The 13,829-nt window shown below is 35.9% G+C and overlaps 1 pseudogene; it reads right to left on the reverse strand.

Annotated features, from left to right (window-relative positions):
- Positions 1-11,226: 11,226 nt before the first annotated feature.
- LOC113347556 lies at positions 11,227-13,398 on the reverse strand (annotated as a pseudogene).
- Positions 13,399-13,829: the final 431 nt, after the last annotated feature.

The following is a 13,829-nucleotide window of genomic DNA, read 5'->3' on the forward strand; positions in this document are numbered from 1 at the left end:
GTTAGATTTGCTCGAGTACTAGCAAATAATAAGTTTGGGGGTATTTGATAGACACATTTTTTGTCCGAATTGTCCTCAGTGTCTCTATTGTTAGTGCTTGATTTTGTACTTATTATGGTGTTTTTATGTTTGTGTAGGTGTTTTTGGGAAATAAACATTTTTGGAATATTCGGCTCGAAAAGGTGATTTTGGCACCAGGAGGACACTTGATATTCGGACTCCCTCTTTGGATAAGGGGCAACCTAATTTCTATGGGGCATCCCAGTGCTACTTGCACCCCACACCTGGATAGGGAGACGCCACTTTTTCTTCACGAAAACAGAAAAGTGGCGGGAATTTATCAGTTCAAATATCTATTCGGCGTAACTTCTGGCAGAGAATTTGGAAGGGATTTATTGATATTCAATGACCGGATTTAATTGATATCACCCTGTTTCGATTAAACAGGGACGGTAATGTGTTTTGTTTCGTCAAGAAAGGGCTAGATTATCGGCTTGAGATCAAACGTGTGTTGGAGTGATTCTAGAGATTCTTGTTTAGATATTTGGAGTATTTGCGCAGAGTTTAAATCTTTCTGGATTACGTATTCAACATGTTCAGCCTGAGTAACAGGGTCCACAAGAATATCGGGTTTTCAATTATGTTTTCCGGTGTTTGTTGTGATATATACGGTGGATGGACTGAGTATTTATCTAACTGAACGTGAACATTACATGTTGGGTGTGTGTCGACATCAGCTGACACTTAAAGAAGGAATAAAATCTTCGCAGAGAAGGAAATTATCCCGTGGAGAATAAAAAAAATAATAGAGAAGATACGGGAATTAAACTCGAGTTATGTTGATCCTATGAGTATATATAGCGTGCTGGGGACTCAGAGAAGACTTATGGAGAGTTAGGGGTGAAAATAGAGGTGATTGGTGAGCTGCAGAGAAGAATTTAGAGGTTGCAGAGTCGTTTCTGCTGCTGCTGCACCTCAAGAACACGAAGAACATCAGACCGCAGAAGACAGTCGTTTTGCTACAGTGCCAGCGACACATCATATTTATGTTCTCTGTAACAGTTCGGTTTGTAAAAAATATAATTGTTACAAACCCGGTTTTCAATATTTTTTCCATTTTCACCTCTTGTAAAAACTTTTGAGTAATGAAAAATTATTCTGAGTGTGTTTCCAATATGCGGAGCTAGACCCCAACACTGAGATGACGGAGGAAGAATTTCATACATGGGTAAAATTATTTAATTCTTTTAATACTTTTGCATTAATTTTAATTGAAATATGATTTGAATTAATTGGTTGTCATTTAATTTGATGAGGTATACTTAGCTTAAATGTTTTGATACATCATGCTTAGGATTTACAACTAATCTTTTGAGAATCTACCTTGGAAAAATCAGAGTCCATGTTAATTTTATTTATTGAGATTTAATTTTTGAGAATAAATAAATTGAACCCTATGTTATGAATTCGACGAAATCCTAGTCCCAGTAACTCTCTTCATCCTGTGACAATATTTTGTATATATTTTTCTTTTATTTTAGTTTGGTAATCTTTAAAATCAATCCCAACAAATTCCGAGTGAACGACAAATCTATTTACCACTATACAAAATAACATCAATTTTTTGATTAGATCGACATCAATATATTGTCTTTGTGACTCAGAAATATTGACTGCAAAATCTAAACCCAACTACTTTCGTAGTTATATTTTTAGATAGATCTCGGACCCGACAAAGGAGTTTATTGGTTAAACGAAATAGCCTTTGTCAAACTCATATCACGTTGTTTCGAAAGAGTTGTTACCGAACAGATTTGTTGTTCCTTCACTGTTTGGAATACGAACGAAAGGAATTGTTCCAAGTGCATGACTTATTACAAGTTGGAGGCTCATGGATACTTAGGGAACTAGCTGAACTATAGGTTTAGTTTCTTGGTCTCAACTATACGAAGTTGGTCTAATTTTGCATAGCGGCTTAATTCTGAGAGTATTCAATTCTGGACTAGGTCCCGGGGGTTTTATGCATTTGCGGTTTCCTCGTTAACAAAATCTTGCTGTATCATTTACTTTTATTTTCCGCAATTATAATTGTCTTATTATAATTTAAAGTAAATTACACAAACATTAATTCCTAATTACTTGATAGCAATCCTATAGTGTTTGGTTAAGTCCGAACCTATTATCAAGTGATCATACTTCGTTGTTGTATTGTCTCGATCTTTAATCCATAGTCAATTACACAAGTTATCTTGTTGTCGTATTGTCTCGTTCTCGTATCCATAGACGATCACACTAAGTGTAAACCGATTAGTTGTATTGTCTCGAATCAGTCCATAGACAATCACTTTTGGATAAAGGACTTATAGGTGGAAAAGTTTTAGATTGAGGTATATTTGGGTACCCTCATATTTTCACAAACTGTAATGTATCTAGACATGGGTTTTACCTCTTAACTCCCATTTCAATCATTGAAACATTCTTAGAAGACGACAATGGATGTCTCACACACACCATTAGCTAATAAGAAATTTTCAAGTGATCGAATGATCAGTACGAAACTTTCCAAGTCGACATCAAATGACTGTCTCACACAAATCATGTAAGATGTTTCAAGGCAATTTCCACATGATCATCTTTTGACATAAAGTCAATATTAATGATGGATGTAGCTAAGACAAAAAGCTACCAACACGTATTTTTAGAAATAGATAAGCGAGTTATACTTAGATCGAAATATCAAATGTGTATGATACGAAAGACTATATCGTATACGAATTTTGTCTCAATAGGTGACAAGTAAGAATATAATATATAGACTTCTGAGAATAGATAAGTTTTAGTCTCCACATAACTTTTGTTGATGAAGTTCCTCCGAGTTCTTCAGTAGATCTTCGTCTTCAATTGTAAGTGCCGTGAAGTATAAAGATTAACTACACATTCTATCATAGTCCGGAACTCCTATACGTAGACTAGAAATCAAGACTTACAGTTTTGGAAACTAAACTTGACAAACAAGCTTGAGATAGAAACGCTTGCGAGTTCGACCGAGCAGTGCTCTAACAATCTCCCCTTTTGTCCATTTTAGTGACAAAACTGAAAAAACGGGGGTCTAACAACCTCACCCAATATTTCGCTTAGCAATTTGTATGGACAAACTCCAATATACTTTCTAGAGAATCAACTAGACATTTAGACTCAATCAATAGAAAAATATATGAAAGAGTTTATATCTCAATCTCTGGATTTGATCTATACTCAAGCAAATAGAAATCAACGAGTCTTTATCAAAGAGAGATAACTTGGATGGTACCAATGACCAATATCCAAGTATCAATCAATTTAAATCAACAACCAAAAGGTCGGATATTCTCATTGATTGAACAACGCACAACCTGTATTATTTCAATTATATAAACAAATATAATGCGGAAAAGAAATAACACAGACACCAGAATTTTGTTAATGAGGAAACCGCAAATGCAGAAAAACTCCGGGACCTAGTCCAGATTGAACACACACTGTATTAATCCGCTACATACACTAGCCTACTCCAAACTAATTTCGGTCTGGACTGTAATTGAACCCAAACCAATCTCACACTGATCCAAGGTACAGTTATGCTCCTACGTCTCTGATCCCAGCAGGATGCTACATACTTGATTCCCTTAACTGATCTCACCCACAACTAAGAGTTTCTACGACCCAAATTCGAAAACTTTAATAAGCAAATATGTATCACACAGAAAAGTCTATGATAATAGATAAATATGTCTCCCACGAATATACCTATGAGTTTTGTTCCGTCTTTTGATAAATCAAGGTGAACAGGAACCAATTGATAATCCAGACTTATATTCCCGAAGAACAGCCTAGTATTATCAATCACCTCACAATAGTCTTAATCGACGCAGCGAAAAAAGATATCGTGGAATCACAAACGATGAGACGAAGATGTTTGTGATTACTTTTTATCTTGCCTATCGGAGATAGAAATCTCAAGCCAATTATTACAATTGTACTCGTACGATAGAAACAGCAAGATCAGATCTTACAACTACAAGAAAAGTAGTATCGGTCTGGCTTCACAATCCCAATGAAGTCTTTAAGTCGTTAACCTGTTTTAGAAGAAAAAACCAAAGGTTAAAGGAGAATCGACTCTAGCTTAGCACAACTAGTATCACACATAATGTGTGGGGATTAGGTTTCCCAGTTGCTAGAATTCTCCCTTATATAGTCTTTCAAATCAGGGTTTGCAATCAATGTTAGCTTAGTAACAAAGCATTCAATATTCACCGTTAGATTAAAACCTGATTATATTCAAGATAATATTTATCAACTGTTAGATCGAAAACATAGCTTGTTATACACAAATGAAATGCACGTTCCTGGACTTGTGTAACCGTACCCAAACTTGTACATTAGTTGGTTCAACAATAGTTAACCAAATGGTTAGCCATATGATCACTTTCATATCAACCATATTCTTCTTCACCATAACTAGTTCAAAGGACTCAAATGAACTAGTTAGAGAGTTGTTAAATTGCAAGGATATCTTATGTACTACACAAGACACAATTGAAGCAAAAATGATTTGATTCACATGAATCGGTTCATGAACTCTATATCCACGGTTTGCAATTGCATTCCTTAGTTTATAAAGATAAGTTCACTAAACATCGTTTTTAGACATAACCTAATCAAGTTCGCGGACTGGGTTCGCGTACTTAAGTTCTCGGATGGAGTTTACAAACTCCAGCAGAAATTCTCGGGTTTGAGAACTTTGCCAGTTCGCGGACTGGGTTAGCGGACTTAGCTCACGCGCTACTCTGGTTCACTTGATCAACAAAGTTCGCAAACTTCAGTTCAAGCAATAAGGACTTATACATATATGTGTTTCCACAACAATGCTCATATCCTCCAAATGGTTATATAGTCTAAACTCTCATTTCAATCATTGAAACATTCTCAGAGGACGTTATATAGCTGTATTCACAAACCATTTCTCGTCAGAGCAATTTTCAAAGTGATTGAAACATAACATGACTTTCGTCACTAGGTAAAGATGAACTTGGCTAAAGCGAAAGCTTTACCAACACATATTTCGAGAAATAGATAGGTGAGGTAAACTCCGCTCGAAATACCAAATGTGTATAATCTAAGTCTATATAGCAAAACGACTTTTGTCTCAAGATAGGAGATAAATATACTTTTGAGTGATAGATAAGTTCAAGTCTCCACATACCTTTTAGTCGATGAAGATCCACCAGTTCCTTGTGTAGTCCTTCGTCTTGTATAATGATTTCCATGGAGTTCTTGAGCTCAACTACACTTTCTATCCTAGTCCGAGACCTTAGCTATAGTAGACTAGAAATCAAAACTTATAGTTTTGATCACTAACATTGACAAACATGCTTGAGATAGCAACGCATGCGAGTTCGACCGATCAATGCTCTAATAAAAACTATTAATACATATGGATTACAAAATAAATAAGACTTTGTAGATTCTCATCTATCATGCTTGATTTCCTGGGTTCTTAATTCAACAATACATGAATTCTTTGCCGCTTCAAGTATTCTAGTAACTCTAAATGTGTTCGACCCAGCATCATTTTTGTTGAACATCCGTAACTATAACAATAATCAACAAGATTGTTTTCATATTGTTACACAATGTCATAGAATTATTACACATCATCAAATTTCAATTGTACCACAACTTTGACAACAATACTATGGTGATATGTATCACTCCCCTTAGTCAATACTTCATCTCACAATGAAAACCACTTCCCCTTACATAATGATCCGTACACCATATGTATGTAATGTGAACTACAAAATAATTCTCCCCCCTTTTGTCAATATAAATTGGCAAAGGTACGAAAATTAGCGGGATCATAATGAAATTCTCATAGAGACACTTCATGACTAAAAGAGAACATATCAACTTTGTTTCGATGATTTCACATAGTCGAAACTTAGTGTATTCACCAAGGAGTTAATAAATGTACAAGATAACTCCTTCAATATTCCACAACCGCACTCCCCACAAAGATTTGGCAATTAAGCACAAGTTTAATTAAGAACTCTCCCCCATAAAATGTCATTCCCAAAAGGAACAACAAGAGCGACCATACTTTTACAAGAAAAGAAGGATTTCTTTGGACATTAAAAAAATCACATGAAACATGAATTTGTATCCAGAAAACTCGAATAAATTAATCCATAAGATAAACTCATAGATTAATTCAATCGGAAATGCTCATCATAATAAAAACTTATGGAGCAATACAGTACTTTCACATAAAGTGGATCAGGGAAAGATGTTTTCCTGAAGAAGTTTTAACGAGGCAATTAACTTAGACTAATCGGTCATTGAAGACCCTATTTCATGTGATGAACTACATGTAAAGTACGAGATAACATGTGAAGTACTACATGTGAAGAGTTGTACCAAGATTTTGTCACACTGGGTTTTTCCTTGTCAAAGTTTTAAAGAGGCAATTGATTTTGACACAAGTCATCAAGGAGAGGGCGACATTTGAATAACTACATTCGAAACACTATATATGAAATTCTATTGGACTGCACAAAGGGAGTGTTGTAGGGCCTATACCCCATAGATACGCGACCCAACTAGATACCTAGGGTTTACCTTTCCATGTATATATAGGATATTTGTATCCATGTAACTCTACTACTGTGATGAATAATAAACTCTCTACCTCTTTCTGTTTTTCTTTGATTCCACACAACAAATTACCCTTATGCAAATATTATCTGAACGGCAGAAAATACGCTTTCTAATTAAGTTAGTGTAAGGGCTGGTTGAATAGCTAATTGATGATTAGTGTAAGATTAAATCAATAAGTTGTTTTTTTTTTTAAAAAATTATTAAGAGAGAAGAAGGATAATAAGAGTTTTGGAAAAAGAAAAAAAAAATTAATCCAAACCTTCAAACTACTCAGGCATACTTCAAATTTAGTCTTTTGTTGCTTGAATTGAACAAAATTTCCTGAAAATGAGAAATTTTATAGCCTTATTTGGGCCATCCAAAACAAGTTCGGCTACAAGATCTAAAGAACATGTAGCCGAACTAATCTGCAAATGTGGTTTGACTAATATTTCTGAAAGCACAAGTAGTCGAACTTAGTTTTAATGGAGTTTTCGTTTTGTTCGTCTATCAGATTTCCTGGACATGAAACAGAACTTTTATCATGGGTTATGCAAAGGAATGTTCAGCTTAGTTGAGTCCACCATTTTTGTAGCCGAACTTTCAGTTCAAAAGAGGAAAACATGAGTTTGGTTAATAGAAAGCATTGCGATGTAATCGAACTCAATATATAGGTTTTCTGAGAAAAGTTCGGTTAGGATAAAGAGATTGCGACATAATCGAACTCAACATATAGGTTCTCAAAGAAAAGTTCAGTTAGGGAAAAAAATTGCGATGTAATAGAATTCAGCATATAGGTTTTCAAAAAAGAAATCGGTTAGGAGAGAAAAAATTCACTTGATCGAACTCAGCATATTTTTCTTCCGGACTAAAGTTTGGTTAAGAGAAAAAAAATATTGACTTGATCGAACACAATGCTGTACCTAAATCAAAATTTCGACCTAACTTTTTCATTTTTTGCTTTCTCATACAATGGAAAAATGAAGAAAAAAATTTAGAAACAAATTTAGAGAAAAATTTAAAACTAAAAAGCTGAAAAATGAAAAAAGAGTAATTAATAAAAATAATGGCGGGCCTAATAGCTTAATGGTCCCAAAAAAAAAAAACCATGATGCCAAAAAAAAATTGTTCATAACAAGAGTTTGGTTCCCCATAACAGGATTTCTAGCTCTGCCGCTGCTGACCCCGAATCCAGCATGAAAGAAAATAAATTTGGGATTACAATGTTGTTGTGGATCTTGTGATGGGAGCCATCCGCAATTTGGTAGTCCACAAAACAAAAAATGGAATTGGCAGGAATTTGACATTCCCTCAGAAGTTCTCCTTGAATTTTATCTGGGTAGCACACACCAGGTTAACTTCACATGATTTGGGAAATTTTGAGTTACGTAGACGTTGGGTCAGGATTTCAAGTTGCATGTTACAAATTACGGGCATAAAATAAATTTTCAGTCATGTTCAAGATTGTTTGGCTATGAGCCTATAGTACATGTAACATGTCGTGTCTACTTCATATGCTCCGGCTAGACTACTGCATTACAAAGTTCCGGTGCAGGGATTGGAGCTAAAGGATGGTTCAATAAAGAATAAAAAATAAAAACATAAGAGAGCACCATAACAAAGCAAGCCTTCCGACTCCCTTCCAAGATATTGATTACCGCAACTATCATATCGAGTCTATCGACTATAATACGAACCGTTATCTTCTAACTCATGATCACATTCGTAAGCCAAGTTTATCAACCTACATTGGTTACCACCAGTTCTCCGTTCACTGAAATTGTAAGCTAGGATTCTATTTCTGCTGTCAACCCAAAACAAAACATCATTATGGAAAACTAAATTATTATACACAGGGAATCGCCAAGTGACATCTTGTGGGCATAAATTTTCACGTATCTTCCATTCATTAAGTTCAGATTCAGTGTTAAATTTGTTCGTCAACGGATTTCCAAACTTCGGAACACGCACAACCTTGTAACAACTTGCGGAATCCTGCCTTGATGAAGACCCATACTCACACATGAAAATGCACTGGCTATGAAGGTGGAGGAAGTGATGCCCAATTCCCAGTTATTACATTGCAAACATAATATGTCTCCTGGAAATATACGCTCCTTATTGTCGTACATATAAGCAGGCCATTACTTGAACCTAAAAGGCATAGCTGTGTAGTTTTTAGCCGATAATGCCAATCTAGTTTCGGATCTAAGAACTTCATATAGAACCATCGTGACCAAAAACCAATTGTGAATAAAAATCAATAGAGGAAGCAGTACTTGCAGACGTTTTTGCCACGGTGTTATCCGGAAGGTGATGTGTCGGAAAACCAATGCCGCAGTTTAGGGTCAAGGGAGAGTTTTTCTTAATCCGTTGAGTTGAACCCACTTATGCATGAATAATGGGTTAGATAGAAGTGAATGACATGCTTTTGAAACACATTTGAACTTAAAGATCAATTTCAGGGGAAGATAAAGAAATATTTCAAACCAGACAATATCTGCTACATCCATATTTGTGTTCGACAAGTCGTGTTGTTTTTGATGCGAACTAGAAGAAGACGAATGCATCTCAATCATCGTCAGTGTATCTGTTGTTCTCTTAAGAGGAAAAATATAGGGTTTTAGTTTTCATAACCCTAGTTCACCTGGTTGAACCCGATTTTAAAACTACTCAAAATCCAACCCAAAAATTATCAAACGGGCTAGAGTTTTGGGGTTTTGAAAATACCCATAATTGTGTCCAAAAGTCATAAACCTAAAATGAAGATTTTCTAGAGCAAGCATTGCTTAAAGCTACAAAACATTACTAGCAGTCAACAACAAAATGAAAGGCATAACATAATTGAACCCCGGATGATTATACATGGATAGTAGAAACAACTTAGCAGACATCTAAAAGCTAATTAAACAATGAGTTTCCAACCGAAAAAAAGAAAATGGAGGCAAATCCTTAGTAACCAGTTTTGTTGTTAATATTCGAGACACAAGACATGAAACGTCTAACATCGATTGAAGTTCCACGAGGGTGGTGGAAGTGTAGTTTCTCTAGGCTTTAAAACAAATGGTAACTTGGCAACGCCATCATCTGATAAATTAATGCTAGGCAGGAAAGAAGGATGTGAGAGCTTGTCAGAATTTCTTGTGAGGATGTTGAATGCCCCAAATACCTTTGCAGTCACCTAAGAAAACCACATTTCGATCTACTGGATTGAAACCTAAGATACGCATTGGATTGATATTCCAGTAACAAGAAACCCAACAAGACTGTGGCATCATTTCTTTGATGATATCTTGTAAAGGGATATCCTTATGCAGCAAATGCCATTCATTTTGAAGAACCCAAACATTCAAGGTTTGCCACTCCTCGACTACTGCGGCATAACATATGTTTCCTTCTGATTCCCCAAGACATTGATGTTGACAAAAACGATTAGCACCCCGGACCTCATCCTTGTCAGGCAAGTCGATCAGCATATATTGATGATAACCACTAGTAACACAGTTATCAACATCGTACACTACAATTTTCTGTTTGCCATCGGTCCAATACAAAACTCCATTAACAGTAACTGCACCACTGAATAAAGAACTTCTCACGGTAAAATTGTCAGAACATGGAACTTCATAGGTAACTCATTTACCCAAATCAGAAGAAAAGATTTCGACATTATTATTGTTCGCTTCTCTGAACTCTGCTGGTATACGAACAACCTTATAACTCGTCGAAATTAGTGATGATGAAGAACATTCATTACATATGAAACCAGTCATAACCAAATGATTTGAGAGTTGTGTTGGTGGAGGAAGTAAAACACATTTCTGGGTTAGTGGATTAGAAACATAATAAGTCATCTGAATAGCTATGCATGTTGTGCTGAGAAACAAACCGTTACTTGATCCTAACAGAAACAATTTTTGCCCCACTTCATTTGCATTTAGGAACACAAAGGAAAACCCATTTTGATGATTATATACAAATTTGGAATGCAAATCTGGATATGCAATGCCAAACATTCTTAAATCAAACCTTAAACTGCCTAATAAGCCATGGTCTTTGATTGAAGACATACTGTAAACTAACATCCATGGAAGAAATGGGTGGAGTTCATTCCAATTGTTCATGAAACGAGAGCTACAGAGAATAGAAAACCATGATTTTGAGACACACCTGAACTTGAAGATGGACTTAAGAGGAAGATGAAGAAAAATCTCAACCAATACATCCTCTGTTAAACCCTTTTGATGACCAAGTCTTTCAATTGTTGTCTTAGAAGAGGAAAATGAAGAACCCATGATTTGGTTTTCTAGCTTGAATGTAAATGTGTTGTTTGGGTGCGAGTGTGACTGATTTATAGCATTTAAGATACTGTTGTAATCTTGGTAACCAAGTCTGTAGACACTTGGGTTCTAAGTATTTCATTGGGAACTGGGATGTGATATTGCTGATGCTCTATACATACTCATTGGGAAAAGTAAAAGATTAAGATGTGTAAAACCTATTTCTTAGATTAAAGATACCAACTATTGCAGATAATGAATAACACCCATCTCAATTGCAAATACTTTCTTCTTTTTTCCAAGAAGGCATACTACTAATATAATATGATGAAACACTGGTGGAAATACATATAATGATGATAATAAGGAATTAAAGCGCGTGGCAAGCTTGATTGATCGGAATCGATGAGTCTGACATGGAACCATTTATAATGTACTTAGCAATCCAGTGGTTAGCTGCCTCTGAATAATGTATACCATCCCAACTAATATGTGCCTCTGGATTAGCACAAGGCTTGCCATATACCGTCCCATTTACTGTAACCATTTCACCGCAGCCAACATGAATGCCGTAATAGCTCCCACAGCAAAAGTCAAGGGGGTCAACAAAACCTGCAGTCATTATCAGTATCCAACAACCAAACCACTGTAAATAAACTACACCATTTAACAATTAATCGGCGATCTATTTTGCTGATAAAAGTAGACTGCTATGTTGTGGTTCATAATTAGATTGGAAGTTCCTTACCTTTACTCTCGGCAGAGTTGATTAGGTTGTACTTTGCTGAATAAGCATCAACCTAAGTGAAGGCTGCATGTGTGAGGTTGGCTTTAAGTTGAACTAACTTGGACTTGAGTTGCTTATTGAATTCTTGAGCTATCTCATTCATTGGTATCACACACCCATTCTTGTCCAAATTACCTGATTTCTTGGGATAATAAATGCTGCTGTAAGGTAAACATCCAACAGGTCCTGTGTTGTGTACCCAAAACACTCTTGCCCCATCATTGTAAAGTTGCTGTAAGAATAAAAAAGAGTTTTAAGTTCATATCTTGACATGAATTAGACTCTTAAATTGTCATCAACAACAGATTAATGACACAGTGTAAGCTACTTTTTCATGTACTATTAGGTACTTAAAAACCTGTAAAACTTCAGAGAATTTATTAAGGATTCTGGGAATTGAAGCACGTGTTTCCCTTTCTGATGTTTGTTGAAGTCCGAATGAGATATCGTTCTGTCCAATGTCAAATGTGTACAGGGCTTCGGAGAAATCCTCTGGTTTCGGTAGATTGACTTCACCTGAAGATAGGAAATGTCAATATGGCTGCGAAACTAGATCAGGGAGACAGGGACCAATTAATAAACTAGAATGCTTTTTGAACAGCATTATCAACAGCATGTTTCGGTTCTTATATCTTCTCAGGGTCCATAGTTGTTGGTAATGCTGGACTGATTGCACGGCTGAACTATAAAAATTTAAGAATGTCAAAATGATGTAGGGGCACAATTTTTGCTCACCTTGTTGCTGATCAGTGTAGTTATAACTGCCAATGATTCGGGATTTAAATTGTCGGAATTGTGAAACCTGAACAGATAGATCAAAGACGCTGTAACCTCGTTTTTCGACGGATGATCCTCCCGTTCCAAAATTGGCTCCGTTGTTAAACGTACCTGGTCCAAGGGGGTCCAGATATGCTCGCAAGTAGGGTAAACCCAACTCCATGGCTGCACCACCATACAGCAAAATTTCAAACGTCCGATAACATTAGCAATAAATATCATTAGGTAACCAAATTGCAGTCATCATGTAACTAATTTAACCCAGTTACTATGTCCTAAGTTGTAACTATCTGGTACAGGCAATCAACATTTCGTAGAATGACTGGTTTTTTTTTTTTTGTTGTTGTTGTTTGTAACATTTCATAGTATCACTGGTGATTCTGTGGAAACCCTTTTTAATTTAGTTATGTAAATTTATAAATTCAAGAAGAGCGTTAATACCACTTACCTATGTAATCAATGATAAGACGACCATCACAGAACCTCCCAGAAGGTTTTCCAGAGATAGTTTGTTCAATAGGAGGAGGAGGCATCTGACCATACGCTGCTGATATAGCTCCAGTATCCCAGTTTGAATCTCCAAAACTGAAAACCGCAGGGAAATTGCATTTCTCCCCTGTCAATGAACCATCACTTCCGTCAACCTTATGCACCACCAAGAAACCTCCTACTCCTCCAGTACTCAAATTAAGAACCAAGAGTAAGAAAAAGCAGAGCAACTCAAACATCTGAATAACTTTCACAAAAGCCTTATGTCGTAATGGAATCTTAGAAGCTGTAGCAGTACTTAAGTAGCTAGGCTCTTTACTTCCTACCACCACTACTCCTACTGTCCTCATTCAATGTCAAGAAAGAGCCTAATGAATGTAGTAAGAAAATGACAATCACCTAACATGAGCTTTAACTGAATGTGGTAACACAGAAAATGACAATTTTCAGTGAAGGGTAGTGGACCCAATCAGAAGAACTTTACAGCTAGAAACAGAGAAAATGACTGTCACGAAACATTAAACACTGTTTTTCTACTCAGATTACCAGAACCAACTATATCTCTATCTACCGCCTACATGTGTATATATAGGAATGGGATCAGTAAATCTTTTACATCTCGTGATAAATTTTTGGACCTCAGCCTATTTACAAGAGAAGTGGGGACTGGTGGGTCCTGATAAGTACTGACCTATAGAAAAAAAAAAAAATTTTGAGTGAAGAATAATTGAAGAAGATAAGGTTTTAAGATTTCAAGATATGTTCATACTAAAAACTGAAAACTGATTGCATCATTTTCAACAAAAAAAAATGCACCACCT

Source organism: Papaver somniferum, chromosome 2 (genome assembly GCF_003573695.1).
Source record: "Papaver somniferum cultivar HN1 chromosome 2, ASM357369v1, whole genome shotgun sequence".
In the NCBI taxonomy this organism is placed as follows: Eukaryota; Viridiplantae; Streptophyta; class Magnoliopsida; order Ranunculales; family Papaveraceae; genus Papaver; species Papaver somniferum.